At 37.7% G+C, this 12,857-nt stretch overlaps 1 protein-coding gene across 4 annotated transcripts in view; it reads left to right on the top strand.

Annotated features, from left to right (window-relative positions):
* Nucleotides 1-12,857, top strand: part of ANKFN1 (ankyrin repeat and fibronectin type III domain containing 1) — a 389,228-nt gene that overhangs the window by 200,697 nt on the left and 175,674 nt on the right. For all 4 annotated transcript variants that reach the window (XM_037809531.1, XM_037809529.1, XM_037809532.1 and 1 more), the window contains exon 3: nt 1,187-1,321. The gene's annotated coding sequence lies outside the window, so the exon portion shown is untranslated. The remainder of the gene's footprint in view (nt 1-1,186; nt 1,322-12,857) is intronic.

The raw sequence follows: 12,857 nt of genomic DNA, 5'->3' as shown, positions 1-12,857 counted from the left end.
AAGATTAACACTCCATACTCATGTTTATAACCAGGGGACTTTCTTCTGATTTTCTAGAGTCACATCCAAAATTCAGGAGTGGATTTGGCTCCAGGTATAACAGAAGATTCAGTGCCTGGTAGAAAGGTCCAAAATTATTTTTGAAGTTATCGCAGCACTAAGCATTTATTTGTCAGAGAGAGAATATGAATAGAGCTTTAGATAGACTCTTAATGCTGTTGCTAGGGACACGTGTGTGTGTGTGTGTGTGTGTGTGTGTGGTATTCATGTGTGCTCTCAATCAGCAATGCTCCCCCAACATAATACGCAGCCCACAAAGGCCATTTACCATTTTATTTTGGAGAGAAGCATGAAAAATGCCTCCATATGTGACTTTCTAGGAAATCCATTCTGTGTGTTTCATTAGTCATGTAAAGCAAAACACTGTGAAAGGAGCCAGGTATACCCATGTGTGGCTGAAATAGAAGCAGCGCCCAGAATCTTCCTCCTGAGACTGAGCCTCTCAGTGTCTGAAGTCCCACGTCTGCTGACTACTTTCTCTGAAACTGCTCAGACAAAAACTCAACCATTGGCTAAGCAGCCCTGACTAGGTTTGGTGCTTCCTTAAGATGCCCCTGGCTCATGCTGGGAGCTCATAGGGATTGCATAGGTACCCTGTGGTGAGGAGATGTGGCTGCCACTTGTGTGCTTTTGGTTCTGTGCAGCTGGTAAGAGTAAGGGAATGTCTAAAACCAGAAAAGCTATATACCATTTGCAGTCAAAATTACTGGATGGGCTGGTGGATGCCAGACGATATTTCTTTCCCTGCAGTTGACGGGATGCAAAGCTAACTGGCTGCCTCCTTGCCCCTTTGTTCACCCCTGAGTGACAGTCAATTCCAATTCAGTCATGTTTACCATGAAGATTGTTGTCCCCGCATGCTCTTCTGAATGGTCCTCAGAGCTACAATAGGCTAAAAACACACTGAAGTCATGGCATCCTTTTACTACACAAATGAGCTTGAGAAATTAAGCCTTCCTGGGGCTGCAGTCCCGAGAATACACCTGGATGCTAAACCGAGCCGATTCCCTCTCTGCTTCTCTCCCAGTGCATTATTTGCTCTTATTTTGCATTAAGAGTAGCTTAGTGATCATGGACTTTGGCTCTTGCCTGTAGTGATCCTGTTCGCATTTTATTCTTTACACAGAATAGGAAGGAGGTTTGCTTGCTTTGCGCAGAGGCTGAGCCACAGGAGAAAGCAAAGCCAATGTGATTTATTGAATGAAAGCACTGGACAATTACCAACAACTTGTTCCTCTGCTGCCTCCAACAACCTAAACTGGTAAGTCAAATTGATTGTTGTCTTTCTTCATGTGAATGCGGGGCTTCCTTAGCCACTGATTATTTTTAAAATGTGTATGTGTTGCTGCAGTTTAAATGATATAAAAAAAATCGGCATCTTCCAAAGTTAGCTGCAGTCAGTCCATGAAGAATGCACACAAGCACACACACAGAGCTCTATAATAGCACATGCGTGTCCAGGTGAAGAGGCAAGGAGAGGGTGGGGAAAGCCCCATTTCTGATAGATGGAAGGTTTGTGTGCAGCTTGCTTAGACTCACTGGTGCTTGCATAACTGATTATCATTAGCTATGAAAACTAGATTACTGTTTTGTTGTGTAAGACCATTTTCCAATCAGGTTCCTGAGTACCTACAAAATACCTGTTGAATCAAGTAAAGATGGGTCCTATCATGCTTATAATTCTGAATGCAAACCCAGGTGTATTGCTGTCTTTAATCCAGTTTGCAAGCTGGGCATTCAGAGTGGAATGCCAGCATTCTGTGCTCCCTGGGTGAGTGTGCCCATAAATAACATCATGACCATGATGTCAAGTCTACTTGCCAAATAGACACAATGGATGTGCATGTAAACACTTGCTTGGTCCCCTGCCGCTTTTGCATCCATGTTCTTTTCTTTATTCCATGAAGGTATATGGCTGGTAGAGGGCACTGGGTTCCAAGGGGGATTTTGTAAGTGTGCTGTTATCTGTGTCAGTCACTGGCCCAGTCAAGGGCACTGGGAATACCACTGATAATCAAGGCTGAGTTTTCTTCTGTCCTGGACCCCTCAAATCCCCATGCTCACTTGATTTCTTTGTTTCCTAAATAAGTTGTAAGTCAAGCTCTGCAGAGGTGGAAAGTGAGTGGAGAAAGCGATTGCTTTTCCTATCCCCCACTCCCTCTCCACCACCAGTCTCCTTTGTCTTGTTTGTCTGGCTACCACAAGGTTTTATGGCAGCAGCAATCCATCCCTGGTGGGCTCAGAGTCCATATAAATGTCTATATAGAGTTTAATGTCTTTGGCGCACTCTATCTGCAGTATATCATTGACACTCAGACAAAGTTGTCGCCTTGGGTACTGACAAAGATGGATGATGTTGGAACAGTGAGCAGCATGCTTCTCTAAATAAAGACCAAAGTTAGGAAATCAGAGAGATGAGTAAAGTTTTGCCTAGTATCTCCAGGCCAGTCAATCATAGAGTAGGGTCATTCTCCCACATGATTTCGTTATTTCAAAAATGATTCTAACAGGGAGACAGCATTGCCTAGTGGTTAGAGGAATGGGGATGTTAGGAGATTAGGGCACTTTTGCTGGTTCCCCATTAGGTGTGTGACTTTGGGAAATACCCATGTCTTCCCTAGATTCCCATTCCTCCATTCCTTCCACTGATTGTTTCAATGAAGACATGTCAAGCCCATGTCTTCATATTAGATACTACTTTAAGCTCTCTTGGGAAAAAGTGTGATAAAGATCATCACCCATCATGCACTTTATCCCAAGACCACTCATCATAGACCCACAGATAAGAGTTATGTGGGAATGGGGGGATACATGACCTTCCCTCATGGAATGGATGCAGAGTATTCTGCAGGAAGCAAGGACACACTGAGGGGGTCAGAGCGGAGAATAGAGCTAAAATGTAGCATTTAAAAGCATTCACACTGAAAGAAATAGGTCATGTAAATAATCAATTTTTTCCATATTGATCAGTAATAACTGATCTTTTATACTTAGAATCCTAAGATAATGAAGGTCTTAAATGTTTTGCAACAAACAAACATGCGAATATTGAGGGGAAAGGTAGTTCGGGTATGGATAGAATCCATGTAAAGAATACATGGTAACTTTCAGTTGCACAAATTGCCCCCATTACCCAAGCCACTTTCCATGCACATGGGGCTAACAGCTGCAAATCTACTGATTTGAGGATTTCTAGAAGGCCTGTTTGCCAAAAAATTCTCCCACCTCTACAATTAAGTTACCTGAAATTTTTTCATCAGGGATTCAAGTAAGTAATGCTATCTTTGATAAAGTACTAATATTCTTAGGAGGAATAATAAATTAAACCACTCATACATTATCAAAAATGAATTTATTAAATTTTTCTCCAATAAGAGTAAGGATGTTGAATTAACATTATCCTAACACTTCTGCTTTCTATTTACTTCACACCTCATTCCAAGAACTTCCCCCATAATTATTTCACTCTTTATCAGAACAACTAAGTGGCCTTTAGGACAAGCTGTTTCCTTCTTTTTATGGAATACTTGGATTAGACAATCCCGTCTTGATTTTTTAGAGGCTCTAGAGAGTCACATTGTGGAAAGCCAGTTTACCTCCTTTATCTTTTGAATCTGCCCAGCTATTTCCATCCTCACTATTACATGTTGTGGTTAAAGTCACCAGCTTTTACTGGGGCTTTTTCAAGAGCTGCATGCTTGTTTTTCCCCTGCCACTGGTCGGTCCCACTCCACCTTTACGTGGTTCTTTAACTTCTTGCTACCAGAGTAACTCACTACAAATGCAAGTGTTGGCATTTACTCAAAATCCTTCAGTGCTTCCCTGGTGACTGTAGGTTAGTCTATGTTCCTTATCATGGCATACAAGCCCCTTGATAATCTGACCTCCACTGGCATTGACCTTCGAGCAATATCATGATACTTCACATCTCCATTTTGTAATCTGAATGCTCTTTTCTTCCCTTTCTGCCAGCTGATTCCTCATACATCATTCAAAATCCTGCTCAGGCATCACCTCCTTTGACCCATTTGACTTTTCTGCCAAACCACCTCCTGTCACCCACAAGGCCAATCACTCACTCCTCTGCATTAGTTTTGTACCTTAGACATTTTGAGAGCAGTGCTTAAAGGCTAAAACCTCAGATCTAGACCTATATTACCTGGATTTGAATCCCAGAATTGTTCCCTTAGTAATGCCTCAATTTCTTATTTTGTAGTTGGAATAATAATAGCCCTTACTTCACCCTACGAAGAACTGTTTCTTAATCACTTTTGAATCTTCAGGATCTATCACAGGATACTTAGATTACAAAATAGATTATCCATAAGTGTTTGTTGAATTATAGAATCAATAGTAATTATCTTTCCACCTTCAGCTTCATAAACTGAAGTTTTCAAACTTCAAAAATCATTGTACTAAGATGACTGTGAATATGGTTGAAAGAGGAAGGCTGGGACCATGTGGGACACCAGAACAAAAGACGAACAATAAAGACTGGGACTGTGTAACTCAGGGAAACCTAGGGTGCTCAACTATTGTAATAAAAGGTACAAATATGTTTAAAAAGAAAAAATCAGTGTACTTTTTGGCATGGAGTCATAGCTGAATTTTCCAAACTTATCACTGAATAGATTATTATTTACAAAAAGTAAAGTGCCACTGCAGGAACTGTAAAGGTAGCTTTCACCCTGTTATACGTCATCATTGTAACAGAATTGGCCACCTTTTAGCAGTCAAAGACATACCTGTCATGTTAACAGCAGGAAGAGAATGGGAGGGAGTCAAGCATTCTTTTCCATCTAGTGACAGGCAGGTCGAAGCCTAAAGATCTTCCAGTTCACATCACAGCTTGAAGAGCAACCTTGTCCCAGTCAGAAATGTTCCCTTTGCTGAATGTACCTGTCTATCAGCTGTCAAGACTGGCTAGAGTTCTCCTTTCTAATGTGCTGTGTCTTACAGCTGCTCCTCACCCAAACTGGCTCAGAACTTCCTTCACAGTACGAATACAATGAGAAGGTCCCACAACCAAACTCTAATGAAACACGGATTCTGGAGGTGCAAGAATTCATACCAAGGGCGAGAAGGTCTTGTATTCAGAATCAAGGTCTAGGAAAAAAAAGCGGACAGGCAGCCAGACCAGGCTGTTAAGAAAATGGGCCTTGGAGACAGGCTTCAATTCCCACCTCCTCCATGTACCAGCTGTAAGACCTTGGACACATTAACTAACCTCTCTGGGCCTCAGTTTCCTCATTTATAAAACAGGAATATAATAATAGTGCCTAATTCCCCATTGGGTTATTATTGCGTTTTAACCCAGGGAACAAAGCCTGAGGCAAACCTGATTGCTATTGTTGTAATGAGTATTGGGAGGTACAAACTCAAGGTATCAGGAGTGAAGGAAAAAAGAAAAATGAGACATGAAAGGAAAGAAGACAAATACCAAGTGGTTCATAACTGAGCTAGCCACAGCTTCACAAGGAAACACAGCTTCTGGTTGTCTGCTTAAATGTGACGGCTCCCGGGAAGCCCTTCGGTCTACCTGGGGATGAATGGAGAGGCCACTTCCGGTCTCCTGTTTATCATTGGTCCAAGGTTTTTCCATTTGCAGATAGTGTTACCTAGTCCCTCCAGGCAGCCACTAGAGAAGCTGGAGCTTCCATGGGTATGGCTGGATCAGAACTGCTGCAGCTACTGTCATAGCAGGCATGATAGAGTAATGCCAGAACCCAGTCTTCGCTTTAGACGGCTGGTGGTGTAAGGAGGCAGGATGATGACGGCCAAGGCCCAGGTGGTTTTGAAGTAAATCTGAGGAGGCACCCATTCAGGATTAAATGATTTAATATGCACAAAGCTATTAGAGCAGGGCCTGCCACACTGTTACCTAGAAGTTATCTAGCATTCAGAAGCCCTACTACCCTTTAAAACTCAAAGAACAATAGTCTAAGCTACCATCCTGCTTAAATACAGGAAATCTAGCATTTCTCCAGCTTCCCTCCCCCCATATAATTTTTGGAAATCTCCCTAAGATTATGTTTCATGATCTGTTCTAGTTGTTGCTTGCCACCTCATCCAGCCATCTCCTTTCAAACCACTCCATTCGCCACAGCTACTCTTGTGATTTCACACCTAGATTCTCCAGGCCACTGCCACTCTTTCCTTACAGCATGGCTCCAGTTGTATTCACAGTAGTCCTTCTCAAGTCTCCAAAGTGTAGAGATCAGGCTGAAATATTTAAAAGAGCAGAAGTTTTTAACTTTGACAAAGTCCAATTTAGCAATCTTTGTTTGTTCTTTTTCTATCTCCTCTAAGGAAATCTTTGCCTTCTCCAAGTTTACAAAGATTTTCTCCTGTGTTTTCTTCTTGAATTTTATAGTTTTTGCTTTTGTGGTTAGGTTTATGATATGATCTATTGCAAGTTAATTTTGTATATGATGTAAGGTAGGGGTTGAAGTTCTTTTTTTTTTTTCGCATATGGATATCCATTGCTCTAGTACTATTGATTATTTTTGTCCCTATTGAATTACCTTGACACCTTTGTCAAAAATCAATTGATCATACATGTGAAGGTTATTTCTGGGCTCTCTATTCTGTTCCATTTATCAATATGTCTTTTTTAAGCCAATACCACAATTGTCTTTACCTATATGGCTATCCTTACACCATTACCACTTGTCTAGATTACTGTAGCTTTATAGCAAATCTTGAAATCAAGTAGTGTAAGTACTACAATTTTGTTCTTCTTTTTCAAAATTGTTTTGGCTATTTTAGATCTTCTGCATTTCTATAAAAATTTAGTATAAGCTTGTCAATTTCTAACTTCCCCCACCAAAACAAAACTTGCTAGGGTTTTGATTAGGATTGCAGTGAATCTACAGACCATTTTGGGGAGAATTAACACCTTAACAATATTAAGTCTTCTGATTCATGAGCAAGGTATAGCTTTCCATTTATTTAGGGTCTCTTTCATTTCACTCATTAATATTGTGTGGTTTTTATTGCATGTATTTTGTTACTTTATGCCTAAGTAGCTTTTTTGTAGATTTATTAGACTATTCTACATAACATTCATGTTATCTGCAGATGAAGACCATCTTGCTTCTTTCTTTCCAATCTAGATGACTCATTTCTTTTTCTTGCCTTAATACATTGGTTAGGATGTCCAGTATAATATAAGAGGTAAGAATGGACATCCTTGCCTTGTTTCTAACCTGGGGGATGGAGGGTAGAGAGAGGCTCTCAATTTTTCACCATTAAGTATGATGTTAGCTATAGGTTTTTGCAGATTCTTTTTATCAGGTTGAAGAAATTCCATTACATACCTGAAAGTTTGCTAACAGTTTTTGTCATGCATGGATGTTGAACTTTGTCAAATGATTTTTGGCATCCATTGAGACAATCATATGGTTTTCCTCCTTTATTCAGTTAATGTGGTGAATTGCATTAATGGGTGGATGCATGCTATAACAACCTTGCTTTCCTGGAAAAAGCAAAAACAACAAAATGCTACATCAGGATGTCTTATCCTTTTTATAGATTTGCTGGATTCTATTTGCTAACATTTTATTGAGGATTTTTCACCTCTATGTTCAGAAGGGTCATTGGTCTATAGTTTTTTTTTTTACTGTAATGCCTTTCTCTGGTTTTGGTATCAGAGCAACACTGACCTCAAAAATGAATCTAATTAACTGGAAGAGTTTTGTGTAAAATTGGTATCATTTCTTCCTTAAATTTTTGGCCAGCTATAGCATTTAGCATGATTTTTATTAAAATTTCTAGGATAAAAGAAAAGAATTAGAATGCAGAAGAAGAAAATGTAAGGCTCAAAATTAACTTTCCCACAGATGGTCTCTTGCTGGATAATTATCCCTTAAAGCCAGGGCCTGCAGCCATGTTGCTGGAATCACCCCACCTTCAACCAACAGATCTATGTCTCTTCTATTTGGAGCTCAAGTCCTCTAAAGTGCTCTGAAGGAAACATAGAAGGAAATAGAGGAAAGCCCATGGGTTTCCATTTTTCCTTGTTAAAGTAATAGCTAACAAATGAAAAAACAAACAGTAGTATATCCATACAATGGAACACCCCTCAGCAATAAGAAGTAATTAGCTATTGATACACATAACAACATGGAAGAATCTCAAACTAATTATGCTGAGTGAAAGAAGACAGTTTAAAAAGAAAGAAAATAAATACTGATGATTCCATTTACATACAATTCTAGAAAATATAGCCAAATGTATAGTATCAGAAAGCAAATCAGTAGCTGCCTGGGATCAGTGGGCTCCAGGAGGAGAGGGGCACAGCTGGGAGCTGGAAGGAAGGATTACAAAGACATATGAGAAAACTTGGGAATGTGATGGATATGTTCCATATCTTGATTGTGGCAATGGTTTCACAGATGTGTACATTTGCTGAAGATTATCAAATTGTACTCTTTAAACTTGTGCAGTTTATTGTGTATAAATTATATATCAAAAGAACTGCTAAAGATAATAACTAATGTTTTTTAATATCTATTTGTTTCAGGCAGTCGGCTAAGCAATTTAGGTGTATTTTCTCATTCAAAACTCATGATATCCCTTTTAAACACAACTGTTATTATTAGATGAAGAATAGTGCTAATGATGAAGAAATTGCAGCTTAGATGAGCTAAATAACTTGCTCAAGCTCATACAGTTAATAAGTAGGAAAACTGAAATCCAAAGTCAGATCAGCCTGATACCAAAGTCTCTACTTTTAATACTGTGCTTAACACCACCATGATCATCTTGGAGTTGAAGAATGGAATAAAATGTAACAATTAGATCATAGCCTGTTGAGTTTATTAGTAAAACTGGCTAAAATGGAATGCTTTCTGAAGAGTATGTCCCAGACTTCTTACAATAAATATAGTTTCCCTACTAGGTCTCCTCCTAGGATCTTGTATCTATTTACATAAAGTATTTCATTCAACAGTTGAGTCTTTTTCCACATATCTGTGGATTTTCCTGTTTTCCTACTATTATTGATTTCTAGACCCCATCCACTATGGTTAGAGAACATACTTTGTATGATTTCAATTGTTTCAAATTTTAAATTTATTGATGCTTGTTTTATGGCCTAACATCCAGCCGATCCTGGAGAATGTTACATATGCACTTGATAAAAATATATATTCTGCTATTGTTGAGTGGAGTGTACTTTGAATTTCTAATAGGTCTTGTTGATTTATAGTGCTATTTGAGTCATCTGTTTCCTTGTTGATCTTCTGTCTAGTTGTTCTATCCATTATTGAAAGTAGAGTTTTGAAGTATTCAATTATTATAGTTGAATTTATTTTTCCCTCCATGGCTGTCAGTTTTGGCATCATGTATTTGGGGGCTCTGTTTTAGGTGCATATATGTTTATAAATGCTGTATCTTCTTGGTGGATTGACTCTTTTATCATTGCAAAGTGTCCTTTTTGTCTCAGTAACAAACTTTGTCTTAAAGTCTATTTTGTCTGAAATAAGCATAGCCATTCCAGTTCTCTTTTGTTTATTGTTTCATGGAATATTTTTTCTATCCTCTTACTTTCAACCTATTCATGTCTTTGGATATAAAGTGTGTCTCTTGTAGACAGTATATAATTGGATCATGGTTGTTGTTTTTTTTTTAATTTTTGGATCACTGCCTTTTGTGATCCAAAATAGTGTCTAATCTATTTAAATGTTATGTAATTACTGATAATTTAGAAATTACATTGCCATTTTGCTATTTGTTTCCTATATGAATTATGTCCCACTCCCCATTTTTTGCCTTTCTTTGTATTAAACAGATTTTTCTAGTGTGATATTTAATTCCCTTATCCATCCCCTCTCCTCCCTCTCTTATTTTTTAGTGGTTGTCTTGGGCATTATGATTAACATCTTAACATACAAAAATCTAGTTCAAATTAGTATCAACCTAATTTCAATAGTATACAAAAACTTTGCTCCTGTATAGTTTCATTCCCTTCCTTCTCCTTTGTGTTATTGTCATACGTATTATATGTATACATCTATATCCACATTAACACATATTTATAATTATTGCTTTATGCAGTTGTCTTTTAAACCAGAAGGGGGAAAAGAGTTACAAACAATAAATAGATTTATACTGTATTTTTGTTTTCCTATGTAATTTCCTTATCAGTACTCTGTATTTCTTCATATGGATTCAAGTTACTGGCTAGAGTCCTTCCATTTCAGCCTGAAAACCTCTCTTTAATATGTATTGTAGAGTAGGTCTGATTCCAATGAATTCTCTGTTTTTGTTTATCTGGGATGTCTTAATTTCTCAAATTTTGAAGGATAGTTTTGTGGGGTATAGAAATTCTCTGTTAACAATCTTTTTTTCTTCCAGCCTTCTGAATATGTCATCCCACAGCCTTCTGATCTTCATGGTTCATGATGAGAAACCAACCATTAACCTTACTGAGAATCTCTTGTATGTGATAAGTCATTTCTCTCCTGTTACCATCATGTTTCTTTCTTTGTCTTTAGCTATTGAAAGTTTGTTTATAATATGTCTAGGTATAGAGCTCTGAGTTTATCCTACTTGTAGTTCACTGAGATTCTTGGATGTGTTAATGTTTTTCATCAAATTTGAAAAGTTTTCAGCTATCATTTCTTTAAATATTCTTTCTGCCCTATTCTCTCTCTCCTCTCCTTCTGAAATTCCTCTTATGCACATGTTGGTACACTTGATTATGTTCCACAGGTCTTTGAGGATCTGTTCATTTCCCTTCATTTTCTTTTCTGCCTCTCACACTGGATAATCTCAATGGGCTTCTCTTCAAGTTTGCTGATTGTTTCCTCTGCTGGCTCAAATGCTGTTTAGCCCTGCTAGTGAGTTTTTCACTTCACGTTATGGTACTTTTCAATTCCAAACTTCTATTTGATTGGTTTTTAAAAATAATGTCCATCTCTTTATGGATATTCTCTATTAAGAATGCCTATATGTGACATTGTTGTCATCTTTTTCTCTACTTCCTAAGACATGGTTTTCTTTAGTTTTGAGCATATTTAAAATAGCTGATTTAAAGTCTTTGTCTAATAAGTCCAACAACTGGGCTTCTTCAGGGACAATTTCTGTTGACTCCTTTGTTTCTTGTGTATGAACCATCCTCTTGTATTTCTTTGCATGTCTCATAATTTTTGTTGGAAACAAGACATTTGGATAATATAATGTGTCAACTCTGGAAATCATTTATCCCTCTCCCTAGAATGTGTTATTGTGACTTTTTGTTGCTTAGTGATTTTTCTGAACTGAATCTATAAAGTCTTTATTTTTTGTCATGTTTGGCCACTGAAGTCTCTGCTTGGCTAACTCACTGGTCAGCTAATAATTATACAGAAATTTTCTTAAATGTCTAAAACCAAGTGCTCTGCAAGAGTGTTGGGACATGCCTTCAACACTCAGCCAGGCAATTGACAGCTCTGCCTTAGCCTTCATTTCCTATTTGTGCAGAGTCTTAAAGTCAGCCAGAGGTGAGAGTTTAGGGCCTTCTCAGACCTTTCCTGAGCATGCACCCAGGCCTGGGCATGTACACAGCCTGCGAGATTCCCAGGGATATGTCAGAGCTTTCCAAAGTCCCCTATGAACATCTCATTCCCCAGTTTTTCCTTTTAAGTTCTTTGGTTCATATATTATTTGCTCCCAGTGCTGTCCACCACCTAAGGTTAAACCATGATGTTAAATGATTGCCACTGATTGTTTTTGACAAATACTCCTGAGGGAAAGGTTGTTTGCACTAGGTGATCTCTGAGTGTGATCAAATAGGCACAAGCTTTGTGAGCAGGATCTTCCAGGAAACCACCAGACAGGTTGAACAATGACATTATCTGGATAAGGGACTTTTAAGGAATGCCAACCCCATTCTGCCCCCTACAGTGGCAGCCAAGCTGCTGTTTTCTACCATGATTCTAGGTTGTTAGTTTTCAAGGCTACTGTAGAGTATGGAGAAGAGGGCATGGGAATAGGGTAATTTAAAATGCCATGAAGCTCAGTGTTTGTACTTAGATTCAGCCACTTTTCTTGAATAAACACTCCCTGTATTGCTGAAAGCCTTTGCTTTATTTCCAATGTTCTGAAAAAGTTGATTCTGACTATTTGTGCTAGTATTTTCATTGCTTGATGGAAGAGAGGATTTTTGGAGGTCTTTACTTTGCCATTCCCACTGACATACTATTAATTTATTTTTAATCTTTCTGTGTATTTTTATTTAAATGTAAAACTTTTAATTGTCTCTTTTTAAAAATCCCAATTTGAGAGTTTTTGTCTTTTGTTAGGAAAATTAAACCTTTTGAATACACTATGCTCACATGTATTCAGTCTTTGCCCTACTATAGCTGTACTATTTCATCTTTCATTTTCTATTTATCATATTTTCTTACTTTTTAATTTTTCAATTATTTTTAGATTTATCTTTATTCCTCATTCCTCTAACACTTTAAAGTTCTACTTAAATAATTTTAAATTATTTCTGCTTTACTATAAGTTACTGTAAACATACATAGTAAACATATTTAAATTTATATTTTTTATCAAAATAAAAATTCACTAGTATAATAAATACATAAAATCAGACTTGAAGACTATGTTTAAAATAAACAAGAAAACTATCTAAATTATTGCTATGTATACCTTAATAATTGTGGCTATTTATTGAGTGATTACTATATGCCAGGCAAAAGAGGTACCTTTTATTTGTTAATTCATTTGATCTTGAAAACAACTGTATGAGAAATGTCTTATTATTATATTTTGACTTATGGTTAAACAGACTCAGAAAATTTTAA

The sequence above is a fragment of the Choloepus didactylus genome, chromosome 18 (assembly GCF_015220235.1).
Source record: "Choloepus didactylus isolate mChoDid1 chromosome 18, mChoDid1.pri, whole genome shotgun sequence".
Classification (NCBI taxonomy): domain Eukaryota; kingdom Metazoa; phylum Chordata; class Mammalia; order Pilosa; family Megalonychidae; genus Choloepus; species Choloepus didactylus.
Note: the sequence above shows the minus strand (reverse complement) of the source record. Positions and strands in the feature narration are given on the sequence as shown.